We start from the raw sequence: 14,431 nt of genomic DNA on the forward strand, positions 1-14,431 counted from the left end.
AACATGTTCGGGGAGCCTTACATTCTGCAATTAGTTTTGTTTTCAGGGTTAGAGGTAAATTTAAGATTAATTTTGAAACTCTGCAGCTTCTCATAGAGTCAGCTGGACTGGTTCCTGCTAATTTTATTGTTATTTTTGGCTGCCCTGGTACAACATGTTGTTTCATGGTTTAGACAATCCCCAGCATGATGTAACTGTGGAGTGCACGGGGCAGTGCAACCCCAGGCTGAACAAAATCAGGCCCTTGGCGCACGCCCCTTACTTTGCAGAAGGTCACAGCAAGGCTTGCTCCCAGGGCTATGTCCTGCAAGGTGCTGAACACCCATTATTCCCTGACCCACCAAAGCATTTTAACACAGCCATAACTTTTAAGCATACATACAGGCCCAGTGATGCCAATTAGCTCACTCATACTAGTAAAGTTAAATAAAGGCTGTGCTTGACTGGGGCCACGGTAATCAACACCTTATCAGTTTGGGACTCCCGCATGAATCTGTTGCAAAATAACACATCTTCTTCTGCTTACACCTTGGCTGTGCTCTCAGCAGATGATGCCCTCCAGATAAGCAGGGGGAAGTTACTGGGTTTTGAGGAGAAGCTCTGCCAATTCTTCTCTTCCCCTGTGGTCAAAGCATTAAGAAGCTGCACCCTCTGTTCCTGCCATCCCTAGTGGGCATGACATCTTTTTTAGGCTGCTGGTAAAAATCAAGCTTTTCCTTCCTAACACTATGATTCATGTCAGCCATTAGCCTCAAATGAATGAATGGGCTGCAGGAAAATTAAAACTAAATCATGCCTCTATCAAGGGGAGGTCTCATTGACAAGTAGGGCCTCTATTGCCAGAATTAGTCATCTGGGTCTGCCTTTTGCACCAGAGGCTAAGAAAACCAGAGGATGATTAATTGGGCAGGACCAAGAGGATGTGACCCCTCCCATACAGCTGGCCAGTGTGGGCAGTTTCTAAATTACACCATGAGGGTAGTGGCTACACCACCGAATACCACCACTACCTCTGCTTCACCTTCATCACAATTTTATATAGTGCTAGGGTTCTTCACCACCCAAACATGCTTTTATGCTGGGACTTCATTGTCTTGCAAGCCATGTAGAGCTGGGTATATAGCTGTTTAAAGCTGCTTAAAATAACTTGTATCTAAAATATAAAATTGGTTTATGCAAAATAATTTTTAAAATGTTTTGTCTATAAAATATATGCAAATATAATTATCTATATAATTTTAATATTAAAAGAAAAAAAGAGCAGGTCCATTCTAATAGGCAGTAGGTATGAACACTGGAGCACCCTTGATGCAATACCGCTCTGTTTAATTCATTTGAGTCGTAGTTTTTAGACTATACCAAAGTCATTTCATGAAACACATCATGCTTCACGGGTTAATCCTGATTTAGCTGTGATGCTTTGCTTTTGGGTATTATCTAAATTGTTTTGCCCATCTCCTCTTTATTCATTTTGTTTACCATGAATATCATTCTATACGGGTTTCACTCATACATTTATTTGTATTTAAATTATGTATTTCTTTAAGGAGATAGACCATCAAGCAATACAGTACCCCATGGCACAAAGAATGGGGCACTGTTTACTTTTGCATACAAAGCCATGAAGATATAGCGCACAGTTTATAGGACACTAAGGAATTATTTGGGTGTTTGACCTTAAATCAAACTCAGTCCAGTTAATCTTGGTAGCCAACAGAATGGAAATGTAATGGATAATAGTCCGAAGAGCCAACCATATTGTAGGTCTAGTTTGCACAGCTTGTCCCTTTTTGACAACCTCATCGAGCACCTTTGCACTGAGTGGCTGAAGTACCTCATTACAGAGTCATGGGGTTGCCTTCTCACCACTTCAGAGTGTAGCATGGACTATGGTTGAACTGCTGCTCCAGATCTTGGAATACTCCTTTTAGGGAGAAAGATAGCTCCTGAGTCTCTGGGGCTAACAAACCGGAAAGTCTCATGAGCACTAAATTCACTGTAATGAAAGTCACCTTGGGCTGAGGGGCCTGTTGTGACTCCCTTGGGACAAATGTGAACTCCCACCAGTGCTATTAGAAACCCCACACTCCCACTGACTTCCCCATGGCTCAGGGAGAGAGGAGGGGGGAGCAGAAACAAAACCCCTTAGAATGAGAGACTAAAGACAACTACCTCACAGTACTAAAAGCACTGATCCTGTGCTGATTTATTTTTCTGTATTAATTGCAGCAAATAAGGAGCATCATGCTGGTGTAAAGCTCCCATGAAGGAGATAAGAATCAAGCCAAGTTGGAACAGAGGAGCTGCAATGCAGGAGCTAGTCCTTCCTGTGCAACATTTAAGGTATATTAGGGCCAAGACCTCTTTAATGCAAGCAGTGCTGTTTATTTGCTTCCATCAGCTGTGAATTTGGCTTATTGTGACCAGTACAAGAAAAGTCCAGAATAAGGGACGTTCCCGGGCTGAAACGTTACTGCGGTATAGCAATGCCTTTTCCTCATTTGAAAGTAGAGATATAATTCTGTATATCATTAACTAAGACAATAAGAAATTAATACAATAGCCAAGTAATAGTGCTGTAATGCTTTCATGTATGAATTGGAATGTGAATACTGAGCTTTTCATTTCATGGTTGAAAAATACATGAGTTGACCCAAATATTAATTTCTGCATTTCAGTCATTTACATATCATGGGTCAATAATCATTTCTTGCACAAATGACTTTTCAAATGAGAAGCAGTATATTGTAATGGTCTATCATATTTACAAACATCTCATTGTTTTCCCAACTTAGCACTCAGTATTTAAAATATACTGGACCAGATATTGTTTGCCAAATACAATACAAAAATGGCTCATGTAAAATGCAGAGACTATTTTCTTTTACTATTATCCATAATTTATAATGTTCATAAACCATGGAGTGGCATGCCCCTGCCCCTGCCCCTGCCCCTGGCAGGCCCAGGCCCCCACTTGGAAATGGGCATGGTTTTCCAGCAGTGATTCAGGAGACCTGACACCTCTCTCTGCTCTTTCCTCATCTTAAAAATCTCACCCCTTTGAGGACCAATCCCTCTGAAGATCCAGCACTGTCAGAAGGGCTAATGGTGTTTTTTTTGAGAAGTTTAATACATCCCAAGATTTCTTCACAGCATGCAATGACATCCAACAAAATGCCTAGGGTGTCTTTTTTCAATTACTTTACAGAGCTAAAATAATATAAATAACCTTGATTTTTACTTACTGGTATTGAATTTAGTCCATCATTTCAGGCTGTTCATTGTTTCCTCATATTCCACCCCTTTATTAGCCAACATATCCCAACAGAAACCTTGTGTCTTGGAGTAAATAGTGTTCAAATCCTGAATTAATCAGGGACTAGTGCAACATATATACGCTGCCCAGCAAGATGAATTTACACATCTGCCTCTTCCCCTAATTATAATTCCAGAGGTTGAATGTCAACAGCATATGAGTATATCCTCATAGAGGCATGCAAACACACACATACAGGCGCGCACACTGTACATTAATCTCTCTTGGCTTATCTGTTGCTGTCTTTAATTTGTATACTTCAAAATTGAGTGGTGAGGTCATTTATTAGACCGTTTCTGTGAGTTTTATGTAGTGATAAGAAAGCAGTAACATGCAATTTGTTTTTATAGAACTCACTTTTGTAGGTATGATCTAATATTTCCTTTCTTTAACTGAACAGTGAGGAAGAAGAGCTTTCAGAGCTAACGAAGAGTTAACTGGCTACGTTTCAACTGTCACCATTGTCTTACATCTACATAGAGAGCAGGAGAGAGCCAGAGAGGTGTAAGTACAGCAGGCCACTGGTAAAAAAATGTTTATAACTAGAAATTTCTCCTCAGAAGCTTCAGAGCAAATCTTTCCAGTTTGTCTTGATCTTTTTTTTCCCTATTTTTTAAACACAACGTGTGGTGGAAACGATTGTTATTATCCAAAGGACCTTACTTGCTGGCTCGCTGCATCTCTGTTTATGAAATGCCATAACAAAAGTGAGCTCACGCTTGTGTGCTTCCAATGCGTGATGTTCCTGTGTGCCAGATGGGCACTTTCATGACTGTATGAGCGTGGATTATTTCATTTCCTACATCTGGGACTCCAAATGGCTGCACAGAATGCCACAGGAGAGAGGCACAGATCTTCAGCTGGGGAAACCTACCTTCACAGGGGAACCAGCTACATCAGAGGGGATGAGGCAGAGAAGCCCCAAGTGATATCTGAAAGTTCACATAAACCAGGGCCATAAGGGAAACCTTTAGAACCAGGAACAAGACAAAAATAAACAATAACTAATGCTGGATGTCAGCTGCGGAGAGGGGGGAGGGATAATAAACCATAAGCAGTTTCTTGTCTGGCCACAGAAGATGTGTTTGGAATGCTGTTTTGTATTTCAGCTCAGAAACTCTGCTGTGACCTTCAGATATCGCTGGGTATTACAAGTTCTACAGATAGCCAGAGAGAAATATCCCAAGGAGAGCTGGCATATACCATGCCATCCTAGTTAATGTTGACTGCGTATTGCTCACAGCCCATTCCAGAACTGTGACCAGGCAGCCTTGTAAAAACATTGCAGAAGCCTACAGTAACAGTCAGGAATGCTACAGTTTGTCATAAAGCTATTGCAGGATTTGGGATAATTACTTGTTTGTTTGTAGGATAAAAGGGTGCTTTCCTTTTTTTTTTTTTTTTTTTAAGCCCAAAACAATGAGAGCAGATCCTCAGTATAGTGAGGACCTGGCTTACTACACTTTTGCAGTATATGTTGCATTTCAGAGCCACCAGCAAACAGGAGAAGATGGTAAGAAGAGACAGAATAGCCTGTCCTATATGTTTGATTGAATTAGCTGTAGCAGAAATAAATATAGTTAAGCCAATGGCTTCCTTAAGACAAAAGAGAACAAGCCCCCAAAAGAGAACAAATGGAAAAAGTAATGAACAAAAGAAAGTAAGAGCTTGTGACACAAAGTAAGAAAAATAAACAGCAGTTGACTTAACTATTTTGCATAAGATATTTACAAACCACAGCATATTACTGTTTGCTTTATGCATTTTCACATCCTGCTCAGTTTAAAGCAGTAATTTTCTGCAAGGACAACAGAGGGAAAAAAAATGCTTTACACTGCTTATATTAATTACATTTTTTCATTACCCGTCATGTTTTCTACAGGCTTGTGTATTATTACTGTAAAATGTAATGAAACAGAAAAAGAAAAAAAAGAATGGACTTCTGGGAAATTTTCCAATTCTTGAAATGCAATGTTAATTGAGTGCTATTTTTAGGTCATCACAGATAGAGCTGAACCCATTGCCATCAGCGCACAGAACGGGGACAGCCCAGGTGCAACACAAACTGGGTAAGGGTATCAGTTTCTACTGATGGAGAAAAAGGGGGAGAAATTAACTCCCCAGAGGGGTGGTTCTTGTTCAGTTTGGGGCAGTTTCTACTTCTCAATGTAAAGTTCTCAAATCAAAAATGAAAGGGAAAGGTGCAGACCTGGCATGGGTCCAGGACCCACTATGATCACTGGCACTCCTCAAGGAGACCCAGTGAGTCCTATGACAGGAGGGCAGAGCAAATGAAAGTGAGAAGCTCTCTCTGGTTTTGGTGTCTGGCTTCCAGCTCTGGGAGAGAGGGCATTCTGAAAGCCAACATAAAATAAAGTCCCCCAAAATGTATCAGATATGTGATCCCTTTAATTTATAGATCTCCTAAAAGGCTACCAAAAATCAATTATTTTAATTTGTATATAGTGCGGCCATGGACTGATTCAAGTTCTTTTGAAGTATTTTTAAACAGCTATTGCATAAAGCCATCCTCTTTCCCATATGGAAAAAATGAATTGAAAACTGCAATTTCTCACAGTCGCTTTGATCGCGAGAAAAGACACACAGGACTCTGCAAGAAAATCTGAGGCCCCCCACTAAGTCATTTAACTGGGTATCTTTACTGTTAGTCCCAAGAATGAGTGTAGCTCTACTGCTCCCTCTGTTATCTCTCTCTTCTCCCAAAGAGTGCAGGGAAGGCATTTAAGCCCATAACAGCTTGTGAAGACCAGGGGGAAATAGTTATTGGTACTTGGGGGTGGGTGGAGATTCCCTTTGAAACAGAAGTGGAAAATCTTTGGTGTGCACTTACCAAGGCCAAAATGAAAAGGCATCCCACATGGAGGAAGCCAACACTATCTCCACAAAGCTGTTCACTCTCTGTCGTGCACAGTACTACTAAAAAAGCAAGAACATAACACAAACATTTCAGCAGCCATTCTAAATCACCATGTAGCATGTTTTGGAACAGCTGAGGTTAACCCAAGAAGTTTTCTACTCACTTTGGCCCCATGCATTTAACAATCTCAAAAAGCCATCATGACCAGATGGTAGAATTACCAAAACGGTACATCCAGTTCTTCTGTTTGTTTTGGTGCTACTGGAGAGTTGGTAACCAACCTGTAGGTATAAGAGACACCACCCATATTGTCCCAGGTCATCAAAGGCATTTTGGGCAGGATCTTAAACAAAGACACTTAAGCATCCAAATTTCTGAGAAGATCTGGTCCCTTTTACCTTGGAACAAATAGCTTGCATTCTGGCCTTTTCCATATTCACTACAAGTTTCTTTGCTTTTCTGTGGTTCTGTTAGTAACTTGAGGGTCCAGGCTTATCCTTTTCCCAGTCTCAGCTCAAGAATCCTGAATATGTCCAAGGGCCACATGAAATAGCAGGCATCAGTGCTTCCCCGGGTGTGGCAGTATGGCTCTCCTTGACCTGTGCCGTAGCATGGGCTTCAGTTATCCATCATGAACTTGTCTTCATTTCTTGCCTAGCTTCAAATCTCTGCCCTCCCCTTCAAGTCACACAAACTGTGACTTATCAAAAGTACCACCTCAGTGCCTTCCAGATATGTCTCCCTACCCATTCCCCAGGAGATTTGACACTGGTATAGAAGTGTTACGTTGCCTGGCGAGGCTTAGATGGATAAAAAAAAACAAAGCAAATCAAAACATGAACTAAAGGGTTAGTTTGCTCTCCAAACATCTCTAGTGCTAAGATAGAAGGGATAAATCATAAATATAAGCCAACATGATTTTCTCTTATCTGACACATTGAATTAAGACTGTTGCGCTCAAACACTTATAGCAAAATTGACAAACACTTCCTTTTAGGAATGCCGCATCAAAGCTATTAACTTTTATAGTCAGAGACCATTTAAAGGCAAGGCATGTGCATTAACACACGCTGCCACATACCCACACACAAGGCGTATGAACTGTGATACTCTATTTGCAAATCGAGAAAAAAATCCTGCTCCTTTTGACTATGCTTGTGCTGCCTCCAGCAGTGGTGCCAGTATTTGGACTTCAGTTAGCCAAGCCAAGTGGCCCCAGCTTGTTGCAGCCCTCACCATGGGCCTTAGCTCATTATTGGCTTGTCAGCACTATACTTCAAGACCAATCTTGAACCTAACAGCTAACCTCATACTTTTCTGTCTTGCCATGACAAACTCCTTTTTGTATTTAGATTAGAGTTACTCCCCTTTGCTAGGAAAACTGATCTGGATCCACAGCCCTCCAATTAAGAATCACAACATTTTTCCACAAAGGACGCAGTTTTGTTCCTTCACAAGGATTTAGTTTTCCTCAGCACCCCAAGTTGTTCTTGTAGGTAGCAGTCCAGAAACAGCAGAGCTCCTTTGCAGACCAGAGCAGGTAAATTTTTTGTAGCAGGATGATATGAGAAAGTGGTGGGTGGTATAGAAGGAGCAAAGGGAGCCATGAAACCACAAAGTCTCCTGGAGCATGGACAGTCTGACCCAAGCCAGCCACTACACCACCCTTAGTGAAATGGCTCCCATGTGAGCCAAGCCCTTCAATGCTCAAGCTACTGAGGAAAGGGCAATAAATTTATTCCAAGTCAAACCCCCAGCGTAAATCAGGAAGTCAGTGTTCAAATGGCAATTCAGACTTTATGAAATAATGTCCTAAGATACATGTAGCCACTGATTTCCATGGGAATTTTGCCACCAGGACTAGGATTTAATCTCTGGGAGTTTTCATTTTGCCATTTGGTTAGCTGGCATCTGTCCTTTGTTGGAAGATGGTCACAGTGCACCTGAAGAATTGCAGTAATAAGCCAGTCAAGGAGACTTTGCGAGATGGACCCATGGAGGCTGCAGTCATTGGGCTGGATCAATAGGTGGCATTTCATCAAAGAGGGGATTCAAATGTCAGTTTGAAAATTTCACTTCAGTATGTTCATTTTGTTTCAGCTGTGTTGGGAATGGCCTGTAGGTTTAAACTCTGACTCTGAGCGGGAGAAATGAGGATCCATTAATTCTTACTAAAAAATGCCATTCTAGGCTATAGCCCTAACATAAACGAATTTGGCATGTTCGGGAGTGGACCATCAATTCCATGATGAAATCAATGGATATAATTTAAGCTTTGGTCAGATGAGGCCTCAAGCTTGCAGACCATGCAAATGGTTACTAGTGTTTAGAAGGTCAGATAGGTACCGACAGCAGCCCAATGCTTTCAAAGAGTTTAGTTGTCTTGATCTGAGGAAGCAACATGCAAGAGTGCTTGAATATGTTTCAGGCTCTGGGATTTTCAAAAGCCCATGTATTCCCGACTCCTAGTGTCAACAGGGGGCCTGGAAGCTTTAAAAATCTGAAGAAAACACTGATCTGAATCCGGAGATACTCAAATATCTGTGAAAATCTGCCTCTAATTTATCCAGCAGCCCTGTCCTTCCAGGTCGCATTTGGATCCACAAGCACTTTACACTTCACTATTCTGCAACCTCTGCTCCTTTGCATAACTGTGGGTAAAAATGGAAGAAAAATGTATTATGCACCTCAACTGATAGGAAAATTCCATAAGCAGTGATGTGCTAGCTAGGATGCTGGAAAATGCCATTGTATACATCAGATGCAGAACCCAATCAAGCTGGGGTAATTACATTTTCCGATTTAAAGGTTTTGCAGATGTGAAGCTTCCCACTCTGCTTCCCAGCCTCTCTGTGTTCCCTGTCTTGGATCTGCACTGCCTCAGGTGAAGAAGCCCTGCTAGGCAGCATGGCCTGCATGCATGGGCTCAAAGGCTTTGACTGCTGCAGTGTTGGCACGCAACTCACGTTACACCCAGCAGGACCCAGATGCTGAACTAGGTGTCCGTGCTCACACACGAGCCTTTGCAACAGCAAATGTAAGTGGGCCAGCTCCTGAATACTCTAGAAGATATGACAGCACATGACCCAAGAGGGAGAACATTTGTGATCTAACCAGTTAACTCCGTATTATGCAGGAAAGTGCTCACAACCAGGCGGTGAAATGCTTCTTAAGAACAAATCCCAGAATGACCAGTGCTGCACACATGTGTTGCTGCTTCTGACCCTGCACTCCTGCCGGCCTGGGGAGAAGAGGGACCTCAGAGCCATCAGCTCTGGACATCAGGGATTTTGAAGTAATACTAGAAAAGGTGGCTGATTCTCCACTCTGTTCTACTGGTTGTATGCCAGTGAAATGCTGCTGAAGTCAGTGGAGTTGCACTGCCATAAAACCCAATGCAACAGAGTAAGTATCCAGCTCAATATATTTAATGTCGATAAAGTTAATAATGTTAATGTCAACAGAGTCTAGAGCAGCAGGCAGGACTGACCCCTGGCCTCTCTGATTTGCCTCAGTAGATTGCACCTTAACCCTGTTATTTTCCTTGAGTTTTTTTACCTTGTAATCTTCCTCAGTATCATCAGAATAAAATTCACCTCCCAAGTAACTCCTCAAACCTAAGCATATCCCTGTTTAAATATTGGGATTGGGATAAAGAATACTGTACTTAAATGGTATTCTTTGAAATGGGGCACTGTGCATAAAAAGGCCTGCCAGGTTGCCGTCAGAAGGTTAAACTGGAGGACTGGAAACACTGACTGCAGACAATTTATTTTTTTCTATTTGTTAATCCACTTTGTCCAAACAATATGAACATTTGGTTCATTTAGCTTTAAATATGTCAAATGGTCCTTTAGGAAAGAACTTCCAAAATCTAAAATCATCTCTTAAGATCAAGTTCACTTCCTGAGCTCAGAATTGCACACACACACACACCTGCATGCTTTGTCTGCACTGTAGGAATTGCCATGGGATAGCACTGTGCTGTCTGTGGAGCCCTGCTAAAAAGCCCAGGTTTCTGACACCAACAGAGTGCTGCAAATGTTAACACATTGTTGAGAGTGGGGGGGGGGGGAAAAGCAGGAATGATTATTCCAGAATGTAACAAATCTAAAAATAAATTGGCTTCATTTTCACCTACTTCAGACCAATGGGGGTAAAACAACTTTAATTAGTATAACAAGACAATAGGAATGAAATTGGCTTGGTCACAAGATTTTTGCAGGATGACACTGATGGTATTACTATCCAACTTCAAAGATTTGGAAAGATGTGGCTGCTAACACTGGAGAATAGAAACCTGTTTTTCATCAACTAGGCTGGCCTGACAAATTAAGTCTATGGAGTCATTAGATTAAGATAAGAGCTTATCTCCTAGACTGACATTTATTCAGAGGTTTTTATGCTGCTCAACTAGTAATTAGTGCAGTTGAATTTTTAACACTGCTTTGTCCAGTTATTTGACAAATTTGAAATACATACCATTTTAATTAAAAAAATAACTAAAATCCAAGAATACAAAATTATTAGCTAGGAAAGGTTTTAATTTCTGTAAGAGTTGAGATGATGCTAAAAATCTTCAAGCAAGTCAGAAGTGCTTTTGCTCTTGACTCATTTCCATACACAGATTGAGAGGCCCCTTAAACTAAATTTTTAGGCACTAAGCAGCCGATATCTGCGGCAAATCTATAATTTCTTTCATGCCCATCTATTTTGTAATTCTGCTGCTTTACAGGGCAGGAATATGGTGAAGGCTGCACTCCTGCTCATCAACACTTGTCTGCCTCCTTAAGCACTGAGGTTGGGATTTCTGGGGGAGAGTTTCAAAAGGATTCTTCTCTCATATGGCTGATTCCATGGGATAAGGTTTATTTTTCCTGTCCTAATTTTCTTGTAATAACGGATGGATTGTGCCACAGTAAACCAATGCATTACTTTTGGACACATGTTTTAACATGGCTTTAGACTAACAAATCTCACATTTTTTAAACAACTTATTTTGAGTAACTGAAGATCAGAATTGGATTAATAATTAGTGATTAAATGGATGAGTGTTTGTTTATGAACTTTGACAGGTTTGTTCCAGCTACGTCCTGTTATTACTGTTACATTTGTTTTGTCCAAATTGCAGCCATCTCAGCGTCTATGGTTGTTACCTTTAGAAATACACAGGCAAGGGGAGTCCATGGTAGTAAATTACGGTTCATCCAACTGCTCTCTTCCTATGATTATTGGCTTTCACAAAAAAAACAACCAACCAACCAAACAAACAAACAAACAAAAAAAAAGAAAACAAAACAAACAAACAAACAAACAAAAAAAAAAACAAAAAAAAAAAAAAAACAAACAAAAAAAAAAAAAAAACAAACAAAAAAAAAAACACCATGGACTCTGGAAAGACCCAGTCAATCTCAGACTATCTCTTTGGAAAATAGACCATCCTTCCTTACAGCGGAGACCTGGAGTCCTTGGACTCACAGGCCCAGGGCAGCAGGTTGCAGAGGACGACTAGCGTTGCTGCTCACCTGCACTCCAGAGCTCGAAGCAGCAGTGGTAAAGCGATACATGGACTCTCAGGCCAGCTGGGACCAGGGTCTGCATGCTGGCTTTTCATGTCCACTTCTGTGGGTTTGTGTTTAACTGGCAATTATATGACCGCAAAGCATGAAAGGAGTTAAGCAGCTCCTCAGCACAACAGCTCTTCAGTGGTGCTGCGGATGGGAAGGAAGGCATGAGGCAGGGCCTGATTTCAGACCTTTGCATAGCCAGGAATGAAGCCCTGCTGCCTTCCACTTTCTGAGCCAGACCCACAACACAGGCCTGCCCTGACTCCTGTTTTGAGGCACATGCTTTCAGCCCTCTGTGATGGTAAGACCCCTGATACTTCCCACTGGAGGTGTGAAACCCTATATAGTAAATTTAAGATCCATGACAATCACTCCCACTGGGCACCCACCACCCCGGTCTGCAGGTGAGACCTCAGCTTGTGGTCAGGAGTGCCTGGAAGTGGAGATGGAGACAATATGTAACAAAGCTCATAAAATGGATTGGAAAGAAATTTGCATCAAGCTGAACCACTTGCATCAATTCCCCAAAAGCTTTAAGTACTGTTTGGCAGGCAAATTTTTTCCCCTCTAAATTTTATCTGTTAATGCTGCCTTTGCTGTTAACCAAGTCAAAAATCCCACATAACTCTCAATGTATAACTCACTTCCCAGCTGGGGTGGCACAGCAGAGAGAAGTGGAACCTGTTCCTGGACCTTGGGTGAGCGTGAGGGTAAGACCCAATTCCTGATGTCTCTGAGGAGGAACACGGCCTGAACAGAGGGAAGGGGAGGGATTTAAATTTAAGCTCCCCAGGATTTGTGGCAGCAGCACTCCTATTTTCCTGGGTTTGCTTACTTTCCTGTGTTGTGCATTGCTACATTGTACATTACTACAGAAGCTGGATCCTGTCAGCACTACTCAGACAGGCTTCAGTCTGTTAGGCTGTTAGATAAAAGGGGAAAAGTTGCCATCACCCACACATGCACATGCAGATACAAAACCAAAGAAACCCCACACCTTTGGCACAAAGAAATAGCTGTTATGAAACTATTAACATCTCCATTTGATGGACTGTGGAGATAACAGCATACAGGTGTCTTGATGTTGTCTGTCACAGCTGTCCATGGACAGTGCTGGCTCATGGGGCAGTTCACTGGCCCCAGAGCCATTTCAGACACCTTCTAGCCTGATGCCTGTCTGTGGGGTTTTGTTTTGTTTTACAGACTGCCACCATCCTCCTGTACTTCCATGAGAGATACCACTGACCTGCACCTTTGCCTTGGGTCAACAGTTTAAAGACAACTGCTGCTTGATGGTGCACACAAAATGAATTATTAGTCTTGGTTTTGGCCTAAGTGTCTGGAGACTGAGACCTTCGCTGGCCCCACGGAGAAGGCCAAGGACTGACAGAAGCACTAGCAAGAGAGAAGTCCCAGCAGGTCAAGGGAAGGGGCACTGCAGACTAATAAACTCAGTTACTACGAGGAGAACTTTGTTCAACTTCTGATGCCAGAAAGGACAGCCTGGATTGGCAGGTAAATCTCCCTGAAGATAGTGGAAATGGAGCACCATATTTATCTCAGGCTACTTAGTAAATAGTGAGATACTGCAAAAAGAGAATTAGAGATTTAGCAGCAGGAAGGTGTCATTGAATGGCAGTAGCAGTACAACCATGCTTTACTCTGCCTTCTATCTGCAGTGTCCTGCTCTCAGGTGGATGATTGCTCTTCAGCATTTGGCCAAGGTCAGACAGGTGAGAGAGAATTTTTTCTCAAGTTTCTCATGTTCCTAAGCAATGTTTAAAATGAGAGAAAAGGGCAATAACTTTCTCTAACTGGCTAATGTTTTCAGTGTCACCAGAAAATGCTGCTTGTCAATTTAGACATTAATCTAATTTTGTTTTGATAGCTTTTGGCTTCTAAGTTTGGTACAAGAGGTATTTATGTCCCAGAAAAAAAATATGCTTGCCCTTTTTAACTGGATTCCATGGGCAGAAATGGTAAATATTTCACAGTACAATAAATTATGCAGCAGGTTCCACACAAACATCCTTTACTCTCCGAAATGAGCATTCAACACCTCTCACAAATAACTACACTTTGCACTTCTGTGACACACATCCTGTGACCCCATAGGGCAACCTCAAAGGTGGGGTAAACACCTCTGTTTCTATTTTATAGGTACTTAGCACCTCTGAAATGCAAGCTCAAAGCAGGTTGTGTTGAACATCTAAACTTGGAGAAGTCTTTCTGGAAAGCTGATGGAAATCATGTGCTCAAATATTAGCGGTAAGTCAAGTGGTCAGTGGTCAATGCGACTGCTGGAAAGTGGGTTCCCTCGCACTGTGTGAAAGTCCCTTTCCAATAGCCCACGCTTCTCCCCATCTTGTTTTTCTGTTGTACCGTATTCATTAAACCCTTCGCCGTGACATGCCATTGCCAGTGTGCCAAATCCTGAGCAAATCACATCCTCTGTTCTTCTGTAGCAGATTTGTGAGATAATCTATTATAGATTAATCATTTCAGTCTTATGGTGCAATGTCAAAAATAAATTGGGGTTATGAAGCTGGAGGGGAGCCACTTGGGGGGTGGTGTGTTCTCATTGACACTCTTTATTTGACTTTGAAAGCAGTGTCACAATGAGATTTTTGAAGCTGATTGTTACCTCGTGGAATCCAAATCACAAGGTAA

At 41.8% G+C, this 14,431-nt stretch overlaps 1 long non-coding RNA gene across 2 annotated transcripts in view; it reads left to right on the forward strand.

The window, feature by feature from the left end:
- Positions 1-14,431, forward strand: part of LOC116963528 — a 238,418-nt gene that overhangs the window by 197,236 nt on the left and 26,751 nt on the right. Inside the window, exons 6-14 of one of the 2 annotated variants that reach the window (XR_004408258.2) lie at positions 2,230-2,343; positions 3,717-3,820; positions 5,312-5,385; positions 9,003-9,231; positions 9,331-9,599; positions 12,413-12,471; positions 12,965-13,276; positions 13,441-13,494; positions 13,922-14,029. This is a non-coding gene — a long non-coding RNA (uncharacterized LOC116963528). The remainder of the gene's footprint in view (positions 1-2,229; positions 2,344-3,716; positions 3,821-5,311; positions 5,386-9,002; positions 9,232-9,330; positions 9,600-12,412; positions 12,472-12,964; positions 13,277-13,440; positions 13,495-13,921; positions 14,030-14,431) is intronic. The other variant, XR_004408259.2, reaches the window with a different exon arrangement.

The sequence above is a fragment of the Tyto alba genome, unplaced genomic scaffold, assembly GCF_018691265.1.
Source record: "Tyto alba isolate M040663 unplaced genomic scaffold, T.alba_DEE_v4.0 Super-Scaffold_1000006, whole genome shotgun sequence".
NCBI classification, from domain to species: domain Eukaryota; kingdom Metazoa; phylum Chordata; class Aves; order Strigiformes; family Tytonidae; genus Tyto; species Tyto alba.